This window comes from Cibotium barometz, chromosome 14 (genome assembly GCF_041138505.1).
Source record: "Cibotium barometz isolate CiBa-2024 chromosome 14, ASM4113850v1, whole genome shotgun sequence".
In the NCBI taxonomy this organism is placed as follows: domain Eukaryota; kingdom Viridiplantae; phylum Streptophyta; class Polypodiopsida; order Cyatheales; family Cibotiaceae; genus Cibotium; species Cibotium barometz.
This window is the reverse complement of record NC_141059.1, coordinates 9,115,578-9,133,050: the sequence shown is the minus strand read 5'-3', so window position 1 is coordinate 9,133,050 and position 17,473 is coordinate 9,115,578.

Below are 17,473 nucleotides of genomic sequence, written 5' to 3'. Positions count from 1 at the left end.
TAATGGTGCACAGTTATGCATGTGCACCATTAAATATAGTTGAATCATGCATGTTGCTACATGTGCCATGAGAAATGACACTTGAGGATGCTTTGTCAATTCTATGGCAATAATGGTGTGAGAAAGAATTGAATAAGAACATCTTAGATGATGGGTCGTACACTAGGCAAAGCATGCATGTTGCTACACCATGAGAAATGAAACCCTAGGATGATTTGTTAATTCTATACTAATAATGGTGCACAGTTATGCATGTGCACCATTAAATATAGTTGAATCATGCATGTTGCTACATGTGCCATGAGAAACGACACTTGAGGATGCTTTGTCAATTCTATGGTAATAATGGTGTGAGAAAGAATTGAATAAGAACATCTTAGATGATGGGTCGTACACTAGGCAAAGTAAAGAAATGTTTTCCTTCTGTTAGCTCACTAGTGCCCCACCCTCCCCCCCGCGGTCCCCCCCTTGTAGAGATGTACCTAAGAGGCTCTTGGAGTTAAGGTTTTGTGAAAAAGTTTTTCTGTGAATGTGAGTCTACTCAATGCTTCTTAAAAAATAACTATTAATATTCATGGCTAGATTAAGCTAAGTTTGGTTTAAAAATATATAAAATGCTAATGTACACCAAATTAAACTAAGGCTAATGCTCATGATAAAAGAAACCAAATGGAGACATAACCTACCTCAATTGCACTTGGAAGAGCTTGCTCTTTATTCCATTTCTCCCTTGAGATAAAGAATGGATCAAATTAGCAATAAAAATTAATTAAAAAAAAGATTATGTGGTTAGTAAGAAAACCTACTCTAATCATAGAAATACACCCATATACACATAAATTACACACATTGACACTCTAGTGTCCACTCAATACCTTACTCTAAAACATATTTTCCTAGCATTAATCAAGGATTTGCATCTAAGGGAAATGAATAAGTGAGAAAAATAGACGATTTTTTAGAAGAAGATGGCTCTAACTCCTATGAATGTCCTTCAACTGAATAAATCATGGGGGCGAGGTCTCTTAAATCCTTTGTGCATTCTCTCATGACATTTCTTTGACATGGCCTCTAATATCTACTTCCTCTACTCTTTCATAGAGTCTCTTAAAGTCTTTAATGATTTTCTTATACAGAAGTCCAACTTGTTAATCTAAGAATTAAACCTTCATTTTATTTATTATTATTTCATCTTAATTTTTCACTAACTTCTAATTTTATTCACTGTTATTTCATCTTAAATTTTCACTAACTTCTAACTGATGTTACTTATTTCCTAATGAGATTAATTATTTCTTTCACTATCTTTCTAGAAAGAGACAATTTGTAATTCAAGAACAAATTCCTATGGTAGACCAGCTTTACCTAGGTCTTCTTCTCTTTATTTCTCTTTAGAAAAATAACTTATTTAAGATCTATATTCACTAGAATTACAACAATAAATCTACACTTGAATTAGCTTTCTCTCTTTATAACTAGATTATCTCTTTCTAAATTTTATGTAATAAAATTCTCATTTAATCTATAGATCAAAATCTTGGAAATTCATATAACTTATGAGGTTCCTCTCTATGAAATTTATTTTTAAATTTGGTATAGAATATAGCCTTAATTTGCACCAATTATGTGCAATTCAATGCAGTTTGTGCATGATTACACCAACTATGTGCATTTAAGTTCAACTTGTGAATAATTACACCAACTATGTGCATTTAAGTTCAACTTGTGAATAATTACACCAACTATGTGCATTTAAGTGCAATTTGTGCATAATTACACCAACTATGTGCATTTAAGTGTAGCTTGTGTATAATCACACGTTTAGGCTAATCCAAAGCTAAAGTCATAATTCTAGACTAAATTATTAATAAATATCATAAATATTTATGATCAAAATCACTAAATTGTTCAAGGTCTTAAATCCTATTTACGGCACTTTAAATTAATCTATATTCTCTCTCTATCCTTAATTAAGGTTAGATTTAATTAATCTAGTTAAGTCTAATCTTCTTTCCTCTAAAAATCTAGTTGAGTCTAATATTTTTACTCTAAAAATCCATTCTCTAAGCTACTAATTAGCCTACCCTAAATTTTAATTTAATGTAATTTAGGGGTTATTTATACACATGGGCTAGTGGACATGAATTTTCTCTCTTTACTAGTTAGGGCTAGGGAGGATTAAAATTTCATCTACCCAATAATCAAAGTAACAGTGGAATAGGGTCAATTAATTCCATCCATCTCCTCATTTATGTTTATGTGTAAAAGAACACAATTACTATGGTCACAGCCAAGGGTTATGATCATTTTTAAAACCTAAGGCTCTATGTGTTAATTATTCATATAACGGTTCTCTATGGGGACTATGTAAGAACCCTTATTCACATAACCCTACACATAATTCTATGCAAAATGTACCCTCTTCTCTCTCACAAGAAAAATTCATGAGCTTCTTGTGGAGGCATGGGGAATTACTTGATTTTTTATGGCTAGAGAATCATACTTCACATTTAGACCACTTGACTTTATGGCTAGAGAATCATACTTCACATTTAGACCACTTGATTTTTTATGGCTAGAGAATCATACTTCACATTTAGACCACTTGACTTCACCCATGCATACATAGACATCCAACATAAGTTAATAGTGGGCTTATCTTCACTTTATTCTACCATGCACTATTATATCCTAAATTAACTAATAGAGTGAGCATGAGTCTAGTTTTTGGAAAACCATCAACCCAAAACCATATGCTAAAAACCATTACCCCATGTATTTCAACTTTAACCCTTCAAACATTAGCTAGTTTAATTAAACATTCAACCTTAGAAAACTGCTAAGGCTATAGTTCGAGTCTACACTAATATTATTCCTTCTCACACCCAAGGATAGAACTCAATTTAATTTCCCATATATTTATTTTCTTAATTTCTTGAATTTTCAAAGATATTTTTTTGAAACTCTAATGATATTTTTCCTGATAAATTTAGGTTGGGTGCACATGTGCACCCCACCTAAATTTAGGGAACTTCCCATGTGCACGTGTACACATGGGAAGCTCCCTAGAATTTTGCACATGGGGAGGGTTCTAGTAAATTTTTATGCACATCTAGGCTTTACAATTTTTTCCTAAATTGACCCCAAGCTTAATAAAATTTTATTCTTCTAAAGCACTAGGAAATTTACACATTTTTTTTCCTAAGATGTGCACCATAAGATTTAATAACCTTCTAAGAGGGATATTACATGATTATTGCTACCGATGCAAAACCATGTTTCGTAAGTAATACAATTTGAAGTTCCACACCATGGAGATGGTGATACCATTTTGTGACATAGAGAATACGATGTTGAAAGATCTATATGATGTTGAGCGTAAAAGGTTTCAAGGTTCCTCCCAGTAGAAAGCTCCTCATATTGAAAACTTGCCTTTTCTATTGGAAGCCCTTTTGAGATATGATAAGAATTACCCTACCCATGATTTGGAGCTCTTGGTGGTTCTCGTTTCATGTACTTAATATCTAGGGGCATTATTTTCTAGGACATAGACTATTGATCACAAAAGCTTAAAGTAGATCTTCTCTCAGCTTGTTTTTAAAATGAGACAGATGAGATGGATTAAACAACTTAAAGTAGATCTTCTCTCAGCTTGTTTTCAAAATGAGACAGATGAGATGGATTAAACAACTTAAAGAGTTTGATTTTGATATTAAATTTTGACTTGGTAAGGAAAATATATTAGGTGATGCTCTTAGTCATTAAAGTTTTAGTATGGCCATCTCTATGCTCTTTAATGCTCTTCTTCTAGAGCAAGTTAACAGTTTTCATTCCCTATTTTTAGCCAATTATAAAATCTCTAAACTCTAGTGCTAGGGATCCCAGATTGAAGGCTTTCTCTTGGAGGATGGATGCTTGTTTTGTCATAGAAGGATGTGGATTCCCCACAATGAGGAGATTAGAAAGAAGAATCTATCTAAAGAACATGATACCCCTTTAGCAAAATACCCAGGTTATGTAAAGCCCTATGCTTCAGTTAAAAGGAGTTTCTTTTGGCCAGGTTTAAACATGGATGTACTGAATTATGTCAAGAAATGCTTGTTGCGTGACGAGTGGACGAGTGAAGATCAATGCAAGGATGCAACAAAAAGATACTTAGGGCTCTTGTAAAGAGTTCCAAGTTGTAGATGAGTGTGGCAGTGGGCTTGACAATAATCCCACATGGGACCTTTTGGGAGTTTTAGAGTTTTTGTATAAAAAGTGGCTCATTTGAGAGCTTATGGACACATTGGGCTAAACTCATGTTTGAGCTCTCTTGAGACTAGCTCTCCCTCTTTTTCCATAGAGGTGCAAGCTCTTCTCTCTCCCCATCTACATTATTGTATGAGCAATGTTCTTTGTTTAATTCAATGCAATGAGATGATGTTTGTCTCTCTTCTCATGTCTATTCTCTAGTATGCATGTTTCTTTGTTGATAGCTTCAAGGTTTGTGTGCATGCTAGGGAGGTAAGAGCTTGAGAATGAAGGATGCTTTGAGCTTGTGTATGCAATAGCTTAGCTTTCTTCTTGTATTGGATGCATGAATGAGTGGGATGATGAGTGAGTGAGTTATGGCAAGATTGAGCTTGTGTGTGTGTTAAGTCTATGTCAATGGTAGTAGTATTCTTAGCATTCTCTCCATTTGTGGATAAGCTTTTGTGCACCGGTACGGGTTGAATCCCTAGCTCCGAAAGGGATGCAAATCCCATTGGATTGAGCTATACGTGGATCATGCTACTCTTGCTACAAGTGAGATAGTTTTTCGTCTCTCCATTGGCGCCGCTGCCGAGGAGAAGACTCAAATCCGGTTGAGAGTGTGTGGAAACCACCACTATTTCCTCTTTTGGTTGCAAAACCATTGAGTGATTAGGTTAAGTTCGGGTGTGCGATCCCGGTGTGAGTGGATAAGGTTAGGATAAGAAAAACCCATTGAGCGGTTGAGGTTTCTCCCGCATTGTTTTTTATGTTTTATTGCTTTTATGCTTTTTCAAGTACCGTTCATTATGCTTACCTTCATTGTTTTTTGTCATTTCATGCTTTCATGCTTTTCGCTAACATGTAATTAGTAAAAAATAATAAAAGAAATAAAAGGAGCCAAGGCAATTGCGAAGAGAAGGAGAGTGAAGGCCGGCCGTGTGGAAGCGTGGAGGCGACTAGCCGTGCGAAGTTTTTTTTTTTTAACAAACACACAACCGGTGGCCGTTGGCTGACTGGTTCGAAGGCGGCGAAGGATTGACAAAGGCCGTGTGGTGGCGTGGAGGGCAGCTGGCTGTAGCTGACAGTAAGTAGGTGAAGGCAGTGGTCGGCTACTACAGTTGTGAAGAAAGGGCCGACAGCTGCTAAGCCGGCGAGAGGTGGCTGCGTGGAGGCGAGAGGTGGCTGCGTGTAGCAAGAGGGCAGCAAAACGTCAAGGCGGCGAAGACTGAAGGCGAAAGCTGCAGTGTTGACGGCGGTGAAGAAGTGAGGACTGGTGGCTGTATAGCAGACAAAAGCAGAGAAAGAGCTGTGAAGGAGGCCGGTGGCGTGTAGAGTAGCCGGCAGAGCAAGAAGGCGAAAATAGAAGGTGGGAAGGCAAAGAGGTGGCCGCGAGAAGGTGTGAAGGCGGCTGTAGGCTGGTGCTGAGGCGCTGCAACTGTGAGCCGGCGAAGGTGAGCCTCAACTGAGAAGCAGAGGCGGCGAAGTGGGAAAAAAAGCCAACCGGTGGCTGCTGGCTAGCAAGGAGGTGAAGACGGAGGTGCAGCTGGTGTGGAAGGAGAAGCAGACGCCTGTAGACAGCTGGCGGTGAAGAAAGCGGAGGTTGAGGCGGTGAAGGTGCTTGCAGCAGTTGGCGAAGGCGAAAGCGGATAAGGAGGCACCGAGAAGGCGAAGCAGCCGGCGCACGATCCGGAGCTGATAAGGATTATAAGGTGAGTATTTTTTTTATTTATTTTTTATTTTTTTTGTTAATTTTCATGTTTTTTAAATTTTTTTAAAAAAAATAATAATAATAAAAAGAAAAAATAAAATAATAAAAATAATTTTTTTTTAAAAAAAAAAGAGAAAAAAGAGAAAAGAAAAGAAAGAAAGAAAAATAATAAAATAAAATAATAAAAAGAAAAAGAAAAAAAATAAAAAATAAAAAAATTTTGTAATTTTAGGAGTTCATATTTTTTAGGAGTCCACATTTTTTTAGGAGTCCATATTTCCTGCATATTCTGTATTTTTTTTAAAAACTTTTGTAAATTTTTTTTGCATAATTAGTGTAACTTGCATTTTTTTTAAATTTTTATAATTTTGTGCATAATTAGTATTTTTGTGTAATTAGTAAAAAATAAAAAATAAAAAAATAGGATAGGTATTTACACACATATTCAGGTTAGTTGCATTTAGTGGTTAGGTGGGGTTTAAAATATATATATATATATATATACATAAATATATATATATATATATTTAAAAAATAAAAACAAAAATAAAAAAAACAAAAAACCAAAAAACCAAAAAAATTTGACCTTATGCACTTGCGGTAGAGACGTCTTATAGACTCTGCCATAGGGCCTAGGGCACCTTCTAGAGTACCTACGCAGGAAAGTGGGACCCAATCGGTAAGAAATTTGGCAGATATTGCTGAAACCTTTTCCGAATCCCAATCTGATACCCTTTCCAGAACAACTAGCTCATTGTCCATGGACAATCTAGGGCTGTCAAATAGTCATCCCTTAGCCCCAAATAGGACACCCACAAGATCTTTTAATCCATTTGAAGCCGACACCATGGGGTTAACACTCAATGTGAGACTTCAATACGTCTACACGAATGCTCAAGGAGCTGAGATCTTTAGGGATCCACAATAACGGTATCTTGTTAAGATCGCAGACTTTTTCTCAGAACTTGATAGAGCACCTCTAGTCAATGACCAGGGTAACATGTACATGGGTGGAGATGGTGTTCGCCTACGAAGTCACCTATCATCCAGAGAATGTGGACAAATTAGGGGAGCTCTCTAAAAGCGAGTTCTTAGACTTATCAAAGCTTTCCAGAGCAAGGGAGTCTAGAGATGATTGGCTCATCCAGCCGGACATGCTTGGACCATCCAATGCCCAGTCCTCAAAGCCATCCATAGATGATTTACTTCTTGTAGATCTAAATTTGGAAAGGGATAGGAAAGGCAAGAGCAAAATGGATCAGGGGGCTGAGAACCAATGGGAGTTTGTACAACAAACTCCAGTGACAAAGTTCTTACAGGATGACCCACTTCAAGAGGTCTACAAGGACTCTTTAGAAGGATATTATGCCACAACTAGATTGCCAGAGCTAGATCTTCCTCTAGCACGCACTTGTGGTGGTAGTCGAGAAGCTTGCAGGACACATGAACCGAATCGTTGATAAATGGGCCAATGAATACCGAACCTTAGATTGGAAGGAGATTCGGGAGCTCACGTGGAAAGGACAACCATTATTCATGGAAGTGTTCTCAACAAATACAGCTAAACCAGGAGAGACAGCCTTTCTTGGAGAAATTGCTGCTCCTCCCCTACGAGAGTTCATTAGAGAGGGACCCTCAACATCAAAGTGGACCACTGCAAGTAGCCCAATTCTTGCACCAAGATATTATCCCACACCAAAAGTGCGACCATAGATCACACCACAACAACGTTTTTCTCACTATGACAATCGGAGGGTAGGGGAGCCAACTCGGCCTCCCATAAATGCACCTCCTGAAATGCGGGTAACAAGATCTTTGGAGGGGGTTGGTGAGGCAGGTAATAGGAGACCCACACCAATTTGGGATGCATGTGGACCATCTTACAAAGAGAGGAACAATTCCCACTGAGAGTGAGAGGCCGTAGGCCCTATGATGAGTATTCAAGACAAGTAAGGCCATCAACTCTTCAGAAACTGGTAAAGAAGTACGAAGGGTCGGGAGATCCATATGACCATGTAGCAGCATTTAGGCAAGCAGTTCGAGCTGAGCAAGTGACTGACAAGCATACTCAAATTGAAGGATTTGGGCTCACTCTTGAGGGAAAGGCCCTTGCTTGGTTTCAGGCACTAGAGGCTTCAGACAAATCTTCTTTACGAGTTCTGGAAGAGAGATTCATTGCTACTTTTTCCTTGATGGGGATTCAGCATGACACAGTAGCAAACATCTACTCTTTCAAGCAAGGCGAGACTGAGAGTGTTAGAGATTGTGTAAATAGGATGAAGCAGTACATTAATCGTTGCCCAGAAGATGAGAAGCCCACCCAGAGTCGATTAATTTGTCTCTTCTTAAAAGGACTCAAAAATTCAACACTACACACACATCTCTATGCAAAGAAGCATACAAATTTCAATGAGTGTTGCCATGATGCTATGGATTTCACAGATAACTTCAAATTCCAAGATGGTACTGGCCTTGAGGTGAAACCTAGAGATCAGTGGGGTGATGACCAAAGTTCAGGGTCTAGTGTGCTAGTAAATCCAGACCAGATAGCTAACCTAGTACTAAGGAGATTGGGACAAACCTATCGCCCACCCATGCAACCACAACAACAGCAGCAGAAGCGCATGAGAAGTGTACTACCTACAGGTCCTCATCTTTGTGGAGCATGTGGCGGTAACCATAAAACCGAAGAATGTAATACCTTTTCTCCTCTAGTCACAAACCAACCCACAAAGAAGTGGTGCCAAGCCTGTGCTTGGAACTTTACCCACACCACACAGGAATGTACTCGCATTGCAAGAATGAGACAGGAGCGTGAGCAGCAAAGGGGTGGAGTGACTCCACAAATGCATCAACAGTGTACTAATTTTGAACGTAAGCCACCGATGGCACAAGAGCAAGCACGACCTATTCTTGGAGCTCAACCTCCTGCTCCTGGGACTGCTCCTGTGAGGGTTGTTGACTACGACAATTCAAATATGTGTAGAGACTTGGTAAACCCAGGCTATGTGGAGGAGGAATATGCATCATATTCATCCAAGGAAAATCTCTTTGAAAGTCCCGCATATCCAAGCCAAGCACTGGAGGCTCAACCAAGGGAACAAAATTCTTTGATGTTGCTAGGCGGCTACCAACCTAGGACTCCAGGCCCCTCAGGTCAATGGCAGCAAAGGAAAGTAGAAGCCAAACTAATGGGCCCCTGTTATGAGTGCGGAGAACCCCATTGGGCTCGTGATTGTCCACATCGCTCAAGGCAAGCAGCTCGATCCAATACAACAGTACCACAGTTTCCACCAATTGAAAGATATTCCCTAGGGTGTTGTGTAGAACACTTCCCAAAGGATTGTTTGCTGAAACCACATGAGGAAGGCACCTCTCAACCCAAGGTCTCACTCAATTTTGTAGGGGCAGTTCCATCGCCACCTTCATCAGAGAATGAGGATGTCGTGCCACTTAGAGTCATGACTAGATCACAGACACGAAATACCGAAATGCAAACTGATGAGACACCTCGAACTAGGGATGCAAAGGCAATCTAGTGGACAAGACCCTACATTCCAATAGAAAAAAAACCACTAGGAGGAAAAAGAACTGCAACAAGCAAACTAAGAGTGCATCCACTAGTTCTCAAGAAGTCTCTAAACAAAACATGGGGGATCAAGCTTTTACATCCCAAGAAGTGCATGAGGAGCATCAACCTCAACCTGGGCCTAGTGGTAAACAAGATGAGGCTAGTACGACCGAGGATAGTTCTGGGGGTTCTATTTTTGTGGATAAGGTGAACGAGACTCTAGATGCCATCATTGATGCTCATAGAAGTCGCATTGCAGCTTTATCTGAGCTACCCAAGAAGCTTCAAGAATACCCAAACCCTCGTGAGGAGAAGATCAATCTAGCTGTACATCAGCAACTCATTAGGGAAGCTCAATCAATACTTGAGGGACTACCTCCACCTATCCCTTGGGGCCCAACCTCTCTTAAGCCAACATTAGAAACCATACTAGAAGTGTCATCAAGTCAGGAAATGAAAAGTGAGCTCATCTCACAAGCTCATAGCGATAGGTCTGCACCAATTGACACCCCATTGAAAGAAGGTATTCTGCCATCACCTAGTCTTGCCTTCCCATGCAATGATGAAGTTATTGATGCTAACGAGGACATGGCAAATGAGATGTGGGCAGCAGTTCATGAGAAAGTTAATGAGAATATGTCCTCTATTATTTCACCTCCATTCTCTGAGGTGGATTTTACCAGGAGCATAGAAAACAACTTTAGACGCCCAAGCATCTAGGAGGAAGTTCAAACAATTGTTTCTCCTAGAAGTAAGCATACAATGAAAACCTTACCATCATATTTGGGAGAATATGAGAACTGTTCTCAAACCTTGAGGATACCCTCCATGCATAAAAGGTTGACAAAGGAGATGGATATGGGTATCATGCAAGCTATTTTGTCAGCACACCAGTGGCTTGTACCTTACCTTTGCTTGATTTGATAAAGCACCTTACCTTTGCTTGATTTGATAAAGCTTCGACCTGAGTTATGAAATGATATTGCCACATGTTTGTCAGAGCAGGTATTGCTACAAAAGGGTCACCATCATTGTACTATACACCCTGAGACAAAGCATGTTATGCCAGTTCCTATCAACAAAGTAGGAAAATTTTGTGAGGATGATCAGGGAAATGCTACCCTCCCATTAGAAGTGCGAAAAATAGCTTCAACTGCAATACTTGATAGTGGTGCAGGAGTGGGCATTGTGACAAGGTCCATTTGGGAAAAGTGGGACAAACCAGCTATTAGGAGTACTAGGATGCACTTGCAGCTAGCAGATGGAAGCTTAGAACATCCCCTTGGGCTGCTTGAGAACATATTGGTCACCACATGTGGGATTGAATATGAGCACACCTTTACAGTAGTGGATTTTGGAAAACATCCAAACTATGAAGTGATATTGGGTAGACCATTCATGCGACAATTTCAAATGATTCAAGATTGGGGATACAATTATTTGTACCTCCGACACATGATTCTGTCATCACAAGGGTCAACCTAAAGAATCACTCATATCGTGATGTAACAAGGTCTCCAATAGATGAGTTTGATTCTGCTTCATCTGAGGGCTCAAGAGTTACATTGTCAGATGGGCGAGAAGATATGTGGATGTGTGGAGCTTCATGTAGGGATTTCAACACTGAGAGACTTAAGGGTAATCGAAGTGTCAGATGAGGCATACATTCCACAACCCTTCCTCCCTGAGCACTTAATTGATCCACTAGAATGGAGTCATGTCCTTGCAACATTATCGACATGTGCTTTACCTAAGCCAATTCAATTTTGTGACTCAGATGGATATGACATTATTCCTATACAAATGGTACAACCACGTGACCTTCTAGATGTTTTGTACTATGGGGATGCATCCACAACAGCATTGCATGTAGAGAGGAAGTCTCAGTGGAGGATTTAACACTCGAATCTGCTAATGATGCTGATAAGGAAGATGGATGGGAATCTGATTTTGATAATGATATGATAATCCCTGGGGAAGAGTTAGGAAAGGCACGCCTGCTCTTGAGAGGAAGGGAGGTTCAAGTAGAGATCCCTCGAAGCCGACCTAAACGTAAATGCTATAAGAAGCATAAGAGAAAGCTCAAGAAACGTGGCCTAGGACCGTTTGTGATTAATGAGCTTACTCCAAGTGGTGCAGTGCGTTTAGAGACACTAGAAGGTGAGCAAATGCCTAACTTCATTAATGGAAGTCGTCTCAAGAAATACAATGAACCATTAACTGAAGCCATGCTTCAACAAATGCATGCTGCACACACACGGAAAGAAGCACATGACCTACTTAAACGTCAGGCTCAAGAAGAGGCTAAAGCTAGAGTTACAAAAGCCAAGGAGCATCACAAGGCTTCTATGTTGGCCTTACAGTTGGCTACTGATGAACAATATGTCGATCCTTTCAATATTCAACTGTGTCTTCATCTTCATGAGACTACCTACTTTGTCTCTACCTTAATTGACTCTAGTGCAGATTATAATGTTCTCTCGTTTTGACACATGGATAGCCTTGGGACAACCAACACTTGTGCACATTCCTAATGACTTACGAAGCTTCTCAGGTGAAGATAACCCTATAGAGGAAAAATGTATCATTATGATGTCCATTCAGGATCACCAGATGTCAGTTCCCTTTTATGTGGCAAGTAAGTCCAAGGCAGTGGTAGAGGCTGTTCTCGATCGATCATGGTTAAGTGCTACCAATTGTTCATTAGATTGGAAGAATAGACAATACAAATTGCAAATTGATTCTGATTGCGTATTGGGATCTGCTACTCCACGAGCTTTATCATGTCAAAAGGGTGGTGTTTCTACCTTACACAACCCACTTTCAAAATCTGCTCTTGAAGCTCCAACACAAATGATGTGGATAATCAATGAGTCCTCAAGTGAGAGCCATGGCTGGCATGTTCCAACTACTTTAGTCACTGCTCAAAGAAGGCCAGGCAAGAAGGAATTATCAATTTGGCTACCCAAAGATGCGTACAAACTTGTACCATCTAGCCTAGTTGCTAAGCCTCCTAAAAAGCACATCTTTTCCAAGCCTAAACCTCAGATTGTTACTCGTTGGGTCCCAAAGCATCCTCTTAAAGCACAAGGCTATTATGAGGGTGTAAAAGCACTTTGGATTCCCAAAAGTCATGGTTTACTAGGGGTAAAAGAGTGTATCAATAAAATTCCATTTAAAGCCACCCTTGGTTTTCCATATCAGTGGGGGTGCAACGGAAATCAACACAACCTCTTTAAGATAGGATAGGTGGTTGTGATAGCACCTACAAATCTCCTTGTGTTGACCTTCCCAAAACAAGTATTGAAACACCAGTTGTCCCGAATTCTCCTTGTTACACAATTCCACCATCAACTTGTGTACTTAAGACAAATCCAACTTTACATGAGTCTCCTTTGAGCATAGATTCTAGCACTTCAATGCCTAAATCCTCTTATCTTTCTCAAATTCCTCGACAATTGCTAAACTTCCCACCTCTTAAGAAGAACATACCCAAAACCAAAGGTAAATCATTAACACTACAATTGAAGCTCTTTGGTAGATCAGTGTTTGAATAGTCTCACATTTACTAATGTGGTTCCTTATGCCTTTAGAGGATTGTGTTCTTTTTGAGATGATCTTATCTACAATGTTTTTGATTGGGATTGTAATGATGGATATGAGTGTTTCTAAATTTCATTGTTCTACGACCAGATACCTCCTGATGGATACTTGGCGAGATACATGTCCACCATGCATTGACCCTGATAGTACTCAACGTGCACATCGCGGGGGTTATAGTGCTCCTCCTTTTCAAACTCATTCTAGGTACTTTTATGCTCCCTTAGGTGAAAATTGCTGTGGGCATCACTTTGTCACTTTATTCTATCAACAGCATCACCCATTTTCACATTGTCAAGAGTGTGCACGACTCGTATTAGGAGAAGCTTCACACATTTGTTGGATATGCCACTCTTACTTTAGACAATATGGCACGGGCTTAATGAAACAAATTGTGGGAATTACACCCCAACGCCATAACCTTCTTAGTGTGAGAGTACCAGAGAGAGGACCAAATCAATGTAGATTACCTGAGGAGGTTCAAGCACAACAATGGAGGGATACATGCATAAATGACTTGCAACCACCTATCTTGCAAGCCCTCCTTCCCCAAGCCTCAACATGTCAATTTTGGATCACTATGAGTACCTACATTGAGCAGTTCCAAAATCAAAATTGTCTGCTTAACCTTCCCATAGAACCAATGCCATATTTTAGCGAGGAAGCACTCCTTCCTCTACCACCTTCTCCAGAGGCCGGTTTTTATACAGGGTTGTCCTTGCATCCTGAAGTGATTGATACCATCTTTCCAACAGAAGTGGACACGGGTCCACCACCAGTGCAAGGGTAAGCTCAGCGACTCCACAATAAGATCGACAAGCCACGGCACTTTTCTCTCACTGGGTTTTTCCCCTCGGCTATATTCGATGATTGGCACCAATAACAAATTTTATTCCTTTCTTTTCTTTCTTTGTTTGTTAATAAACATTTTGCAGAGATCTCAGCTAAACAAGAGCATACAAACACGCCCCAATAGTCCACCTACCGTGCACACAAATCAGGAAGGGGGGAGACATGCAATGTCTACAAAGAGCAAAGAGAAGCAATCTGCACAACATCAACAAGGCATCAATGCAAACGCACAACATCTACGAGCACTACAACAGGTGTATTCAAATCATAATCTTTTGTTCTTTATGTGCTTTTAACTTTTGGATATATTGTTTGCATGTTCACACACAGTTGGCTGGTTTAAGTTTTAAATTAGTTGTTAAAATGTGGTGAGTGATTTCTAGATTCTTAGAGGACTTAGTAGAAGGTATTTCTATTTGAAGACAGTGTAGGATATATACCAACGGAGTATGCCAAGTTCTTATGCTCTCAAAGTATATTAGTTATCCCTAGTGGTAGCTATCTCTTAGGTATGGGCTAGGTGCTAGGATTCATTAAAAAATTTACAAAATCATGCCCTAAAAAATATATACAAGTGAATCGAGACATGACGTGTCTACAGCCATGTGGAATGCTTGGTAGGACCTGGGGTTGTCTTAGCACCTTGGGGCCGATGCCTTGGTTTCCATGGGGTGAACGCTGACGTCTAAAAGATTCAGAAAAGAACCTTCAAGGACTCTATCGCCTTGATAGATGCTGGTAGGACTCTGGGGTACATTATGGGCCCTCGAGACCCCGATGCCCTCATCTTCATGGGGTACTCCTTATGACAAAAAGAAAGAAAAGGGTCTGTCGCCCTTGAGATACTTAGCGGCCTTTAGATTCTCTTGGCGAAGGTCTCTTGGCCATTGCTTGGGTCTCATTGGGATGGAACCTTCCTCACTATTCAACTTTTACACACATTTTTTTTTTTTAAAAAGAGAAGAGAAAAGAAGAAGAGGTCCAATCACCATTGCTCATATTTAGGAGTAGGTTTGCCACTTAGGAATAACTTAAACACTTGTAGGACATTGAGACTGCGGTCATAACCTGCGGTGTACATGCACACTTGCCTTTAGATAGCACTATCTACCACTTAGTCTCACTTTGACTAGTCTTTGCTTACCTCTTTTAGCACTCTTTCAAACTCTAATCAGCCTTTCACTTATATGCTCACGTGTGAGATTGTCATTGTTGGTTTTTTTTCAATAAAAGGCTTTACTTGTATCCATTGTTTTTTGCAGCTTTTGCTTCTACCGCGCTCGAGGACGTGCGCAAAATAGGAAGGGGGGAGTGTTACGTGACGAGTGGACGAGTGAAGATCAATGCAAGGATGCAACAAAAAGATGCTTAGGGCTCTTGTAAAGAGTTCCAAGTTGTAGATGAGTGTGGGAGTGGGCTTAACAATAATCCCACATGGGAACTTTTGGGAGTTTTAGAGTTTTTGTATAAAAAGTGGCTCATTTGAGAGCTTATGGACACATTGGGCTAAACTCATGTTTGAGCTCTCTTGAGACTAGCTCTCCCTCTTTTTCCATAGAGGTGCAAGCTCTTCTCTCTCCCCATCTACATTATTGTATGCGCAATGTTCTTTGTTTAATTCAATGCAATGAGATGATGTTTGTCTCTCTTCTCATGTCTATTCTCTAGTATGCATGTTTCTTTGTTGATAGCTTCAAGGTTTGTGTGCATGCTAGGGAGGTAAGAGCTTGAGAATGAAGGATGCTTTGAGCTTGTGTATGCAATAGCTTAGCTTTCTTCTTGTATTGGATGCATGAATGAGTGGGATGATGAGTGAGTGAGTTATGGCAAGATTGAGCTTGTGTGTGTGTTAAGTCTATGTCAATGGTAGTAGTATTCTTAGCATTCTCTCCATTTGTGGATAAGCTTTTGTGCACCGGTACGGGTTGAATCCCTAGCTCCGAAAGGAATGCAAATCCCATTGGATTGAGCTATACGTGGATCATGCTACTCTTGTTGCTACAAGTGAGAGAGTTTTCCGTCTCTCCAATGCTTTTCTTGTCAAAAGATCAAACTGAGAGAGTTAAGCTTCTAGGGAAGCTTCATCCCTTAGAGATTCTACAGATGAAATGGGAATGTATCAATATGGACTTCATCAATGTACTCCCAACTTTGCAAAGTGGATGTGATTCCATAACTAGTCTCCCAACTCTAAAAAGTGGATGTGATTACATCATGGTTGTGGTGGACAAGGTAGCCCATTTGCTACCAGTTATTAAAAAACCTTTATAGTGGCGGGACATTGCCCATATCTTTGTAAGAGAAATAGTAAGACTTCATGGATTACCTCACTACATCATTAGTGAGAAAGGGATAATAAGTTCACTTCTTGGCTTCTCATAATTCATGCCATATGAGGACATGAAAATTGTATATGGTGCAAGGTGGTTACAAACAGTCCTAGTGTATGTCAGACCACAAAAACTCATTAGAGTGACTTTGTGGAACTTGAAGATCTTGATCAATATAAAGATCGCAACTTGCACCATTGATTGAGGAAGGTGTTATAATATAGATATATCCCCAATGAGAGAACTCTTTCCAATCACTTGGAAGTTGCCCAATCTAGCCTTCAACTCCTCTACAATTATAAGACTGCACCAAAGATGTCAAACAGGAGGGTAATTTAAAGTCTCCATTTGTCTCTTCTACTACTACTCTTGTGGTGGTAAATCCATATCCATTCTGAGTCATTATAGACGATTGCATGTACCACCAATATCATTGGAGTGGCGTGTGGTATGTTCTCAAGAGAAAAAAGTGTCCTTTCCTCAGCCTTACATGAACTCGAGCTACAGGGGTAAGAAGCATGTGGTATACTGGGCTCTACATTGACCTTTACATAAAACAAAACTATAAGCAAAACAACCATCAACAAAATCTTAACTATAGAAGGAAAACAAAAATAAAATCTTAACTAAAAAGGGAAAACAAAATCTTATCGATATAAGGAAAATAAAAATTTTGAAAAAAGTAATCACACCATATGAGCTTATTGATACAAGATAATCTGAGACTCATGGATTGTATAAACATGGCATAAATATTGAATTTGGCCATGACCATCGCGACACCGGCATGTCCTTAGATCTCAAAATCTACGTTAATCTTATCTGAATCGATTGAAGACACTTCATGTGATGACTCTCCAAGATAAGGTGCAAGAGATGGTGCTCTACTAAAAGTAGGTAGGGGAGGTGTGTGCACAGAGGAATTAGAATCACTATTGTGTAAAATTTAAAGATTGTATTAGTAAAATTTAGTTCTCTCTCTCTCTCTCTCTCTCTCTCTCTCTCTCTCTCTCTCTCTCTCTCTCTCACACACACACACACACACACACACACATGCATGCATGCATACATGTACACACAGAGAGAGAGAGATGCATGCATACATGTACACACAAGGAGAGCTATTGATATACATGCTTGTAAAGATGCTTAGTAAACAAGATTTTTAGTTGAAAA